Source organism: Peromyscus maniculatus, chromosome 2 (assembly GCF_049852395.1).
Source record: "Peromyscus maniculatus bairdii isolate BWxNUB_F1_BW_parent chromosome 2, HU_Pman_BW_mat_3.1, whole genome shotgun sequence".
Lineage (NCBI taxonomy): Eukaryota > Metazoa > Chordata > Mammalia > Rodentia > Cricetidae > Peromyscus > Peromyscus maniculatus.
The window spans coordinates 74,466,384-74,480,643 of NC_134853.1; positions in this window are offsets into that span (position 1 = coordinate 74,466,384).

The following is a 14,260-nucleotide window of genomic DNA, read 5'->3' on the forward strand; positions in this document are numbered from 1 at the left end:
AATAAATTATACTAATTTAATTTATACAAACCACTCTTCCCAAAATGTGTATACTATAAAAACTAAGGTGACATATCCAAAAGAACATACATAATTTTACTCATAACAGATGTGATTTGTAAGTAATAAAAAAAACATTTAAAAGTATATGTATGGAAAAAGAGATTTTCAAATACTATATGGAAAAGAGACACCTTTACTATGTGACTCAGATGTGAGATGGCTGCAAGATGGAGGGAGGCTAGAGCTTGGCATCTGCCCTCTTGTCTTTCTTCTGGTGTCTTCTTTACTTTGTTAGTTTCTCTACCAGACTCTCCTAGGTTAACAGAGCCCTCCTACTGAAGAAGGACTTCACTGTGGACAAAGCCCTTTGGCCTTAGTCTTCCCAGGATTTTTTTTTATATGTATGGTATATATGAATTTAGGGAAATCTCAGTCCAACACTCTTTTCTGTTTCTTAATTTTAGATGTCTGGAGCTATTTGTTATTATAAGAAATTCTGCTTTCCAATAATTTCTCTTGTGGCAGCTATTGCCAGAAAAAAATTATATTGTCTTTATGAAAGATTGTATGATAAACATCAAAATATGAGAAAAGTACAATGATATTTTAGTCAAAAGAATTTAATGCTTTCTATAAAACAATATTGATATTTAGTATTATTTCACTCAAGTCTCATGGTCTCAAATCTTATTAACCTTTGATTTTAATTTTAAGTGTATCTCAGACTGGCCTTGAACTCACAGTTCTCCTGCCACATCTTGGTAGTGATTACCAGCATGCACCACTAAGCTGGAATATAGTCTTATAAAGGCCAAATTTGTAAGTTATTTAAGAATAGTACTATGTAACCCTGTTGTTTTCCTTAGTCTTTGTCAGCTGAAAAAGAAGAAAGCCATTCTTGAGTTCAACATCAAAATAGGGTTGGAGAAAATTATTTGCTTGACTTGACACATGATCAAATGATTTTCTCACTTGGGGCTGTGAAAATTTAAATTCATCTCAATTTTGTCAGCAGGAAGCTGGTCTTCCATTTTCATCTTGGCATGCTTGCCACGTGTCCCTGACCCAGTGCCCTCACAAGGATCATTAACTTCAATTCAATTGGGTTGGGTTGAAGGACTCATGACTTGACACTAGCCTGGGCAAGCCATGTCGCTGAACTTATTAAGTGACATCCCCAGGCAAACGCCACTTGCTGTGCTCCTTGTGCAGTCGACCATTCCTATTGTGTGACCCTGGGCAAGACTGAAAATCTGCCTAGGTGTAAATTGATCTTTTTGAAACACTTGATGGTTATGGAGTCATAGATAAAACAGTTCTAAATTTTTAAGTCGATTTATTTTCACTGATGTAGTTATTTATGTAAAATGATGAATGAACTGTGATTTTACTACACCATAGCCACAACAATATTCCACTCAACTTCCTTATTCATCAAATATTGTAATTACCTTTTAAAAATAAAACCAATTTTAACATTTTAGTTCTTCACACTCTCTCCAAACCTATCCAAACTACCCAAGTAATATATAGACAGAAAGATTGCTATAGTAACATGTACGTAATGACTCCATGTCTTGCCTATGTAGTACAGATTTTATGTTATATACAATGGAGGCATTTGGTATGTGCTCTTTTATTTAATCATTTAAACAACTTGTTTAGTTAAGCATACAATTCCCAGGTTTATAAATGACATAGGTTAAGTAGTAATCAACATTGTTCAATTCATAACTGGTAGATCTATTTATTGTTTATAATTTTGTATGGTTTAAACACCATATGTGTCACATAGTTTCCTCATATTGTCCATTTATTTCTTTTTTTCTTAGTAATGCAACTTCTGATTTTACATGGTTACAAAGATGGTCATCTGATTAGTTCAAATTTTAGGTGGTCAGGATCTGATGTGTAGGATCAAAAATGTCAAATGAAACCTGTACAACCAAGTGTTGTAGAATGGGCATCTCCTAATTTGATATGGTGACTAAGAATGTGGCCATTATGGCTAACTCTTAATAATGTATCCATGATATGATAACATGTTGAACACTGTAAAGTTCCTCCGGAGAGCACAGAGTCATCCTACAATTTTTGAATTAGTCGTCAGATTTTGCATAAGTGAGAATAAGCCTTTATCTTATTTAATTCATTCTTATTTATTATTTCAATGACCTACAATTAACCCAGATTATAGACCTAGTTTATTTCATTTCTTAGAACTACTGTTTTAAAAGAATTGATATTCATACAAGCATTTTAGAAATGGTAGGTTATTAACTCTACTTCATGTATGCCTCCTAAAGACTGAGAATATAGCCACTAGTATTTTCATACATTGTTATAACCAAATTCCCCTTCAACAGAACAATAATACATGCAATGTTTAGAACTTAATTACAATCAGGATTCAACTCATCTCTCTATTGTTGTATAATGAAGATAGAAATCATTATTGTTGATATACGACCTGCCAAAATTTTATAGACCTTAATTTATTTCAGAATGCTTAACTGATTCTAATTCCTCTATGCTAGTATGCAAACATCAGAACAATAGATGTTTCAAGAATTTTAAGGGAAAATTATATAGGCTATTGAAATTATGTGATTTGGAACCAAGCCAGAGCAGAAGCATTAACAGCTGTGCAAAATCTCAAAACAACAGGAGGGCTCCCTCAAAGGAGGAAGGTCTTCCTTTGAAATGCAACCTGTGCGGTACTGTCAGACACTGGGAGTCTTTGAAGATTGCTATACACAAACTCTGTAGTCTATCCATCTTCACAGAATTATCATTAAAATTTCTCAAGGAGAGATACGTTGTATTGACAACATGATTTGAGAATCAATATGGTAGAAAACATATTAGTTTGGAATCAGATATATTTTTGTTTGAAAATCAACTATACTTATAGTAAACTATTTAATACTTCTCTATCCAGAAAGGAAGATCACAGTAAGCCCTCAGTTTTGCTGTGAGGATTATTTGACTTCGATGATTTATAAGTTGGAACATATGGGCTGTATTCAAGAACTGTTAGTAGCCTAAATATACTAGCTTCCTAATGAAAGACTCTATAACTTTAGAATATAAAAAGGCAGTTGTTTTGATTTGGGCTGCCTAAAAATTGGAAACTAAAATAGGGATTTGAATATAATTTATTTGAGGGATGATACCAGGAAGTGAATGTGAAAGAATGTGGGAAGTGAGACATGAAATGGAAAAACGGTTCATTGTGGTGATGAATGGGAAGCCACTTTAGAAACTCCAATATGGCCTGTGCCTCTAGATGATCCTCATCAAAACTGTAGAGGCTGAGATTCTGTTCATTGACTCTCTTCCGTAGTGGACTTCTACTTGCCCTTGGAGACACTCTTCTATCGTTTAGATTGTAGTAAGTAGACCAGACATGGAGAATGCTACAATACACACAAATAGAGGGGCAGCATTCGGAGTTAATACAGCTACTTTTAACATTTGATGCATCTGCTGGATATGATGAAGTTTATAGTGAATGGTGAGCATGTGTGTGTGTATGTGTATGTGTGTGTGTGTTTGTATACACATGGGAACATGTATATATTTATTGGAAGGTTGAGATATTTGTTGCTATCAACAGTTGCAAAGAGCATGTGTGTGTGTGTGTGTGTGTGTGTGTGTGTGTGTGTGTTTGTATACACATGGGAACATGTATATGTGTATTGGAGGGTTGAAATATTTGTTGCTATCAACAGTTGCAAAGCCTAAAGTTAGTATAAACAAAAGGAGTAGGCCAACACAAAATATCGACATTTCTGAATTTGATGCATTATATTAGCAGCGTATATTAACATTGATATTTTTATTTTATTATGTTTTCATTTTTCCATGTGATGAATAAGTATTTTTAGCAGAACTGGATGCTCTGATATTTCTGTGAAAGATATTTTTCAAAATTTAAAGTTATTGTGAAACTTTTTCCTTTAAAAATGCAACAGTAATAATAAAAAAACTGCAGTGGTTGTGTAACTTAAATGCCTCATAGGCTCATCCTTCAAATTATTGGTCTCTATGAGTTTCTGTTGTTTCAGGAAGGCTTTCTTAGGAGTTGGGTCCTTGCTGACAGAAACAGTTCACTAGGGGTGGATCTTTGAAAGCAAGGCCCTTTCCCTATTCCCTAGTTACTCTTATATTTTGTGACTCCTGGTCTACCATGACATGAAAGACCTCTGCTACCTGCCTACTGCCATGAACTAAGTTCACTGTACCGTGCCTTTCTTTTCAGAATAAATTTAAACCCTGTGAGACCATGAGCCTAAATCATTTTTCATCCTTACATCATTTCTCTCAGGAACTGTTCTCATATGATTCAAAAGTAACTAACATAGAGCTAATATTTATATTCCTGTCAAGAGTAGTAAAAAACCTCCATGTGTCTACGACAGGGCTTCATAAATGCTATTTTCCATGAGGAACATTGTTACCACCTTTAGAAATCAGGTCTGAGAAGTCAAGAAGAAAGGGATACTGATGAAAACAGCAGCTCGAACCCATCTGTGTGTCCAGCTTCACCTTGTCTGTTGGTGTTAACTATTCATTTAAAATTTGTGATTCATTAGTTATATTCTACTTGTTGAAGAATTTAAAGACATTTACTAAACAGGGAAAACCCTAAAAAATGAGTGAATAAACAGAATGCACCTAATAAGACATCACTTAAAAGGTAATTAAATGGAGAAAATGAGGAATAAATATTCCAGGATGACTAAATTAAAGGGATGTAATTGATCTGGATCTCCTAATAGAAAACATAATGAAAATATTGACTTATAGATCATTCAGTAATTATGGTCTTCCCATTTTTCGATTTATGCTTTCTTGATAAGTACATATTTAAATTGAAATATTATTAAGTTAAGCTTCCCAACAAACTGGCATACATTTTTAAAATGGGCAAAGTTTTTAATAGAATAGCTTTTAAAAAATGGAAAATATAGGTTACATTTGATTCTTGTGATTTAGATGGATTCTGAACATCTGCCAAATGACTGCAATTCATTGAAAAAAATGACAGCAACTCAAAAAGTTGTCTCTGAAGAAGCAGCAGATAAGCAGGCATATTGCCTTTGTCTGGAGTTTCAGATTAAACCTTCAAGTGACTATGTAGCACTACACAGTTGTTTATTTTTCAATTCCAGATAGAGGGATCCTTACAAGACCCGTCTTTCACACCACAGTGGTTGCGTGTCTGGATGATATTACACTGGCAGGAATATGAAAAATTAGAAGCTACCAGAGACGAGTAATCAGGAAGAAAATGAGAGTGGAAACCAGGTCAAGAAAGCCCTCTGCTCATCTCAGCTTCTGCTTCAGCCCCTCTCACCCACAGCGGTCTCTGCCTTAAACACATACGCAGCATTGGCGCCGTCTGACCCATTTTCTCCTTGCTTAGCCTTTTCTTCAGATTTCAAGCTTCCATCTCAATGCCTGCCTGAATTATTTGAATTGGCCTCTGAGCTTGTACTTTTCTTTCCTTAAAGACTATTCTCATGACAGCAGCTAGAATATTATTTTCACATGTAAGAAGATTGTTTCTTTCCTCTGCTAAAACACCCAATTGTCCCTCACTTTGCTTCTGTGGAAGTCACAGTCCTTCAGCTGTGCCACAGGGCTGCTTTGATCCGGGCTCTCTGCCTGTCTCCCCTGCGCTCAGGCTCTGGCAGTAACCTCCAGGTACATTGGCTTCATTGCCAGGCACAGCCTTGCCCTTGAGCCTTTGCATAGCTGTTGTTTTTGCCATGTCAGCAGTTTCCTTTCTCTTTTAAAGTCCTTTTTAAACTTTACCTCCACCATATATTTGTTCTGAGCAATGCCTTTTAATTTTTAATCTGATTTCCTCCCTCCTGATTATTTATTATTTCCATTCATGTATCCATCGTCCTGGAGGTCTAACTCAATGCCTTGCACAAACTAGGTGAGCAGTTAATAACACTACTACATTTCTAATATCATTACCCCCCCCCACACACACACAGATGTTTACTAAAGGATAGTTGAGAAAATAACCAACATGGACTTAACATTTGGCATTTGGTAAGTTCTTGCACATTCATACACCTGTAGCAATATCATCACAATCAAGAAAATGAACATATCAATAGTGATAGATTCATTTTACCCTTGTGATTCTCACTTCTACCTTACTCATGACCATACATCTATTTATCATAATGAACGCTTTTGAACTTTCATAGATTAAAAATTATTTTTACTTTGTGTGTAATACTGAATGTATTTAAGGGTACCCTTTGTGTGCAGGGCCAAACAAGGTTAGAATATGGCTTTATATCCCTTGGAACTGGAGTTGCGGAAGGCTGAGTATGGTGGAAGGTATGTGGGTGCTGGAAATCAAATCCAGCTCCTCTGGAAGAGCAGTCACTGTTCTTCACTTCTTTCCAGTCCCCAATTTATAGAAGTTTATATCAAAGGAAACTTACAGTATGATACTTTAGAGGCAGAAGAGTCCATAAGTGAGACTTGTATGTGTGCCATGAATTTTTTTATTGTTGTCTTTAACAATAGTGGCCCACCCTCAACTCTTGATTGGCAAACAAGGGCTACATTGCTAATCAACACTGTTTTGGAAGTCATTTGGACTACTCTCAAAAACAAACATTTGAAAGGTATCTAGTGACTGGTACTATTATTATATGGTTCTAGAAGGGATCCTTATCATCCCTAGTCACTTTAACATCCTGAAATTATACATACATAGATACAAATAAATAAAAATATAATAAATGTAGTTAACTATGTAATATTATTATATTATTCACCAAGCAACCTTGGTGTTATTTGTAGTAGGTTTTTTTTTTTTTTTACTTGTTTGGGAGGCCCACCACAAAGCTCCCCAATGTATCACACACGGAGACTTATTCTTTCTTATGAATGCACAGCCTTGGCTTGGCTTGTTGTTAGCCAGCTTTTCTTAAATTATCCTGTCTACCTTTTGCCTCTGGGCTTTTTCTTTTTCTTACTTCTGTATATCTTACTCTTACTCTTACTCTGTGGCTGGGCCCTGATGTCCTCATCTTTTTCTCTCATACCTTCTTGATCCCTTTCCCTCTTTTCTTCCTTCTACTTATTCTCTCTAACTGCTAGCCCCACATATCCTTTCTCCTGCTTTCCTATTGGCTGTTCAGCTCTTCATTAGACCATCAGGTGTTTTAGACAGGCAAAGCAACACAGCTTCACAGAGTTAAACAAATGCAACTTAAAAGAATGCAACACACCTTTACACCATGAAACAAATGTTCTACAGTATACACAGATGCAACACATCTTAAAACAATATCCTACAACAGTCACTCGCTCTCCTTCTACTTTTGTTTGACTTCCCCTTCTCTTTAATGCAGATCCTACCACCTCATATCATCTGTGTTCTGCTAGTCACCTCCTAAGCATCCCCCTTCACCTATGGCCCCTTTTATATTTTTCTGCTTCCTGTGGTTATATCACACCATACACTTAGGATATACTACTCAGATTACTGTTGGATATGACTTGAAAGAATTTTTTTTTTCACATTAGCATTCACGGTTCCAGAAAATACTATATCAGCTGCTGAGGCAGGGAAGTAATAAACAGTCCTACTCAGCTGCAACATCCATGAACTATGACCATTACCAGCATGGCAAGATATACATAAAGGTTCAAGAAGTGACACTCACATGTCAGTGGCAACTAACAACTGCGTAATTGGACTTAAGGCCCACTCATCAGGAGGGAAATCACATCTTGTACTGTTAACTTAGCTATCTTCCCAGGACTAGTGTGGTAACTGACCTTAGAAAAGACTTTTCTAGACCAACATAATCCCATGCTATGTTCTCAGTCTTATTCTCATGCCCATGGATAAGTGTAGCCACTCCCCTTCATCAAATAAGCCTCTCTTTTCAGCAAATGGAGACTATCACAGAAACCACACCCATTACATTACAGAAATCAACAGATCTTGGGAATCCCCACCTCAATATATCAACATCTACATTTACATCATGGCTTTTGCATTTGCGACTCAGGGAACATGGCAGAAGAGGGAGCGGTGAGATTGAAAGAGCCAGGACACCAGGAAGTCTGCTGTAAAAGAGTCTCTTCTCAAAGTGGCTGCATAAATAAGACTATAATAATGGCAAAATCAATGGACACGTTAAAGTGGAAAGGGAAAATTTTGTTGGGTTGTACCCCTAGACAAAGAACTATGGGCAACTATTGACTTCTAGAAGGAGAATTACTCTTGAAAGAATGAACCCTCTTATTGGTTTTCTAATGCAGAGTGAGCAGTCCTGAAATCATATACATACAAATATCAAACACAGATGCAACTCATAAATATTTGTGTGCACACAAACACACAACTATATAACAAATATAATCATAGAAAAGAGGCCAACAACTTGGGAGTGGGGTGTATGAGAAGAGATTGATGCAAGTTATCTGAGAGGGGCTGGAAGGAGGAAAGGGAAGGGAAAGTGATATAATTTTATCACAATTAAAATTCTTTTTTAAACGGCACAAAAAGAAATGTACAATGAACAAAAAGACTATTTCTTATTCATGAGCAGTAGTATTTCATTGAACGTATATACCACTAATTGTATATTTATTTATATTTTGACAGAAATGTGTTACTTCTAGCTATAAACAAAACTATTTGAACTTTTGTGTACAATGCTCTTTTTTTTTTAAACATATGCTTTCATCTCTCTTGAGAAAATACCTAAAAGCTGGGTAGTTGAAGCAGTTGGTAGACTTTCGTTTAACTTCTTAAGAAACTACCAGGTTTTCAAGACAGTTTTTACCACTCTGCATTCCAACCCATATAATATGCAGGTTGTTTGCCATATTCCTGCAAATACTTGATGCAGCCAATCCTTACAACTTTTGACCTACCAGATATGTTTCTCACGACGCGTATATTTTTTTCTAGCAACCTCTCTGTTTAATGTTCTATCTGTTCAAAAATTTTATTTGATGAAAATAACTGTGTAGATTTCTTTCTTAACTTTAGAGAGAATTTTATTTTTTAAATTGTATACATATGTGAGTTTTTTTCTGCACTTTTGTCTATGAAGCACTTGCTTGTCTGGTGTGCATGGAGACCAGAAGTGGGCATCAGATCCCTTGAAACTGGAGTTATGGAGAGCTGTCACATGCCATGTAGGTGCTGAGAATCAAACTCTTGGACTCTGAAAGAGCAGCCAGTGTCTTAACTCCTGTACCATCTGTGTCATCTCTCTTGTCCTGTGGGGCAACTTTACTAGTGGCTTCAGAGGTAAGAATGCTTTTGAACTCACAATTTGATTATTTAGTCATTATGGAGGGGGAAGGTATCTTGGCAAGAGTGACTATAGCTGTGGTAGCAGGAGACTGAGGCAGAATTCACATTGTGTCCACATTCAGAAAACAGAGGGAGATAAATGCTGGTGCTCAGCTTGCTTTCTCTCTTTTGTTCTGTATGGGGTCTGTGGTCATAGGATAGTGCTGCCAACATTTAGAATGTGCTTCCCTTTCTCAGTTTAACTCTCTAAAATCACCCCCAAAGACTCCTAATGATGTATTTCTTTGGTGGTATTAATAGTCAGAATTAATACCACCAAAGAGGTCCATAGTAACTAGTGTACAGAAATTTAAGTTTTAAGTGACTTTAGTACATAAGTCTGCTTTTTTTTTTTTACCTTGGTGAATGTTGCTTGTTGTTAACTCTACGAGCTTTCTACAATGATGATGGTGTCTTCTTTTCATTCTTTCTTTCACCATTACTTTTTCTTTTCATCGTGGCTCTATTAACTAACCCCATTCCTTTTCCTAAGTGCACTGCCTAGATGCTCCAGTGACATAATAAAAGAAGTCAGAAGAGTAGACTTGGATGTTTTTTATGTGATCTCAGAAGTTGGACAGTCTTTTATGGTTAGTGTGAGGCTAAATAAAGGTTATTCTTAAAGTGTGTGGACCCTTGTGCTTTAATTTCAATTATGTTTGCCTCATTCCTCATTGTTTGTCTCTTTGCAGTCAGTGTACATTAGTCTCATTGTTCTAAATGCTGGTCACTCAACTAGCCAGTGTCCTGTTCCTGATATAGTACTTGTTAAGAATTAGCTTCTATACAGTAAATGCTACGGGATAAAGCACTTACTACATTTGGGGCTAGATTATTTTATATCTCCTTTAGTTGACATTCCCACAATATCAGGTTATATTTTCACCATTCTGCAGGTGGCTCATGGGAATGGAATGGCAAGCATAATGTTAAATGATACACTGGTTTTATAAGGTACATATAGATATACAGTGATAAATATTTAGCATGTGCTGGATTTTCCTACTTGATGTGTTCACGAATGAATGAAAGAATAAGTAAAAATATATTTCTCTGTCCACTTGGACAAACTGAGTTCAAGTTTTACTTCAGATGCTAGATCAGCATGTATGTTAGAATGATACACATCAACATAAGCAAGTGAGTGCTGAGTAAGAGCCTGTGGATTGATAAATTGAGGAACATACACATCAATAGTTGGTGGTTTAATCAGCTTTTTGTCTTTGTGGATTGTTTTTGTTTTGTTACTGTACTTATTTCTTAGTGGATTCAAATGGGAGAACACATCTGAGAATAATCTTGGAGTAAGCAAGTTGTTGCTGTGCCTGATTTTAGTCCTGATTAAAAAGATTCATGGAATTATAACTGAGGTCCCCAAATACATCCTTAGAGCAAATATTATCAACCGTGTAGGGGAAACTCAGGTTTGACACAGCCAGACTACTCTTTTTGCTTACTGCTCACTTTTCTATACATGTGGTTATTCATGCAGTGTTAGAGAATAGATGAAGTTGTAGCCATATAGCACTTGCTGGCAAATATACCCAAAAGCTGAACTCCTGTATCCCTCCTCTCAAGACATTCTTTTCAAGTCTTTTAATTTGAATTGTCGGCTGATGGGAGTTTTCTGTTTAAACTATAACACCTTTAGGAAGTGGTTATGCTCTTAAAGTCGGGCTTAATACAAAGTCATCTTCTGGTTGCTTCATCTATGCAGTGACTGAAAATTCACTCGGCAAACAAATCTAAAATTGATTTCTTGGTACTCTGTCTGCTTAATTAAATTGATATCCAAATGATCCAAATGCTATTAGTATTTCTGAAGTATTTTCAGAATATCTTTGCTATGGTTGGCATTGAAATTTAACATTATTTCCTATGACTTGGGGTGGTTTATGTTCATCTACCCAAATACTCCAAACAGAAAGCTTTAGGAAAAAATCAATCTATCGAGAAGTTCTGAGACATTATTAAATGATTCCAACTGCCTATTTCAGTTGAGCATATAAAACCCTCTGATTTTGTAAATAATCCTTCCTATGTTATGATAATGCTTTTTAACTTCTTTTCTGCCTGTCCCCATTTCCACTACCTGAGCAGCACTGTGATCACTTTAACCATAAATTACCCAGCCTATACACATACTGGAATTGTCAGTGTCCTAACACAGCACCTGGACATCCTATAACCCTCTAAGAATAGTTAGAATGACTTGTTCATGAAGGTTTTATTGCTTATTTTCTTCCCCTCAGTTATTGCTCAAGAATGGTTATTTCATACAGTGAATAAGTCTGTCCAGGAATCCTAAATTCAGGTTGTGTGATTTTCAGGGAGCTAATCCCTCCTGGATTCACATTCTTCTACAATAAACTGAAGATACAGTTGTGATATTTAGAACTTTGTTATTTAATGTTCAGAAAATTCATATTACTTAGTCATATGAGATAAAGCTAGAGCCTCAGGCTCCACCCTAAGCATGACATATCAGAGCATAATGACTAACTAATGTCCAGTGGTTAGACATTTCTTATAAAGGTAAAAGTTGTAGTTCTAAATATTAATATTAAAAATAGCACATTAAAATGTTCTCTTTGATTAAGACAGTGATGGCAGGCAATCTTGAAGTGTCTATACAAGTTCATATATTGTGCACTACTTATCACATTAGAGAGCACTCATTTATGAAAATAAATTTATATTTATCACTGTGTTTATGAGACTCATAGTTGAATTCCTTGTTTCTGTACTTTCATTTTTATTTATAGAACTTATTTTTGTTGAACAAAGTAAATGCTGCAAAGGATTAAAGAGATATATAGAAGTTAAGAGAAAGATTCTTTTCACATACGTTAGATGTTTACTGTAACAAGTGTGAATCAATTACAACTCTAGCAATTTGGTCTGAATAATAAGAACTAAAGCATGTATTTCAGAAATATAATTAGACAATACAGTATAAACTCTCCCAAAGGTCATAGACACTTCAAAACAATAACTTTTTAGAATTACTTAGACCTTTCTACAAGGATAATACCTAGCATAGCAAATAAAAATTGGGAGACAAGTATTTATTCGGTGAAAGGGTAGTATAAATTCAAAGGGAAACACAACTTTTCTTTTATTCTGATAATCAATAAAGAATATTGAAGAATGTAAAATCAAATAAAAGATGACTTATGCTTTGGGATTATCGCCTATGTGTAATCAGATAATCTACATAAGCTACCATGAAATGCTCTACAGTTTTCGTTGCTTCTTTGCTTTTATTTTTCAGTATGGATACCAACTTTCATGAGCACAGATTTTATCATCTTGTGCAATGATACCCTATCAAACACTAGAATTTTTCCTGAGACTTCTAACATTCACCTTATTATCTCTTATTTTTTGAGTCACTGAGCACAACTCTGATATGCTGTATTTCTACAATGCATTGCTAAACCTGGGGGCAAGGGGGGGCTTTGTTGTTAGCTATAATGCTTGCCTTGATTACATTCTCCTGTATTTTCTTATTGCAAAGGATTCGGAAATGTATCAGTTAGCAGGAGATGTTTTTTTTTTTATTTAAATGGTATGATTTCAAGAGTGTTAAAAACACCAGCATGAAAGCCAGGCAGTGGTGGTGTGTGCCTTTAATCCCAGCACTAGGGAGGCAAAGGCAGGTGGACCTCTGTGAGTTCAAGGCCAGCCTGGTCTACAGAGTGAGGTCCAGGACAGTCAGGGCTGTTATACAGAGAAACTCTGTTTCAAAAAAAAATAATAAATAAAAATACCATCATGATTTATGAAAGTAGGATCAGGGAACAATATCAAGAGGATATAGGAGAAAACATATGATATCTAATATAGATACCAGGCTGTAGAAGAGATTCTGTATAATGAAGAGGCCTGAGGATCAAACTCAGGCCTTCAAGCTTAGTAAGTAGCAAGTACCCTTACCAGCAGAGCCAATTCAAGGTCAAGACTTTGAGGACAGGCTAGGGAAGATCTATTTTCCTATTCTGTATGAAGAATCCAGAAATGTGCAACTGTCACCACCATTAGCCATTAATGGTACACCAGGCAAGTCTAAGATGAGGAATGTAGGCCACATAAAAGGAGAGGTAAGCTAAGGAGCCATGGAAGGGAAAGAAACTCCTTTCTTCTGATTTTTAGGAATTAAGAGAATCTCACAAGCAGGATTGCGAACCATGTGTGCAGTCAAATATGTTTTTTTGACTTCCTTGTGATATATGTTAAACTTATTTTTTCTTGACCGTGCTTTTGTTCTTATCAGCCTGTAAACCTGTACAATGTACCTGAGAAATAACTTTATGATCTAATTACAAAAAGACTATTTCTTAAAATCGCATCTCCAAAGGTTTTGTTATTGCTGTTAAACGTTTAAAATCCTCAAAATGAGGCATTATTAAGACACTTGATCTTGAGAAGCCTGTGTCCACCCTTGGGTATATACAATTGCCGTTTTCCTATGTATGTGTATGTCTCTCCATGTCTGTGATTAAATATTTATAGAAACACGGTCTTTATTTTTAATTGTAAATATGTGTGTACAAATTCGTATGTGTATGTGTGTGTGACTCTGTGTGTGTGTGTGTGACTTTGTGTGTGTGTGACAGAGAGAGAGAGAGAGAGAGAGAGAGAGAGAGAGAGAGAGAGAGAGAGAGAGAGAGAGAGAGAGAGAGAGTAAACCAGAGGTTGACATCAGTTCTCTTTGTCAGAAACTCTATACATTATATTTTTGCAGCAGGGTTATTGACTGTACCTGGAGCTCACCAATTAAACTAGAACGACTAATCAGGAGGCCCCCACATCTATTTCTCTCCATATATCTAGTCTTGATATTAAAGACATAAACTGCAGAACCCATTTTCTTTATGTAGTTGCTCGGGATAAAAC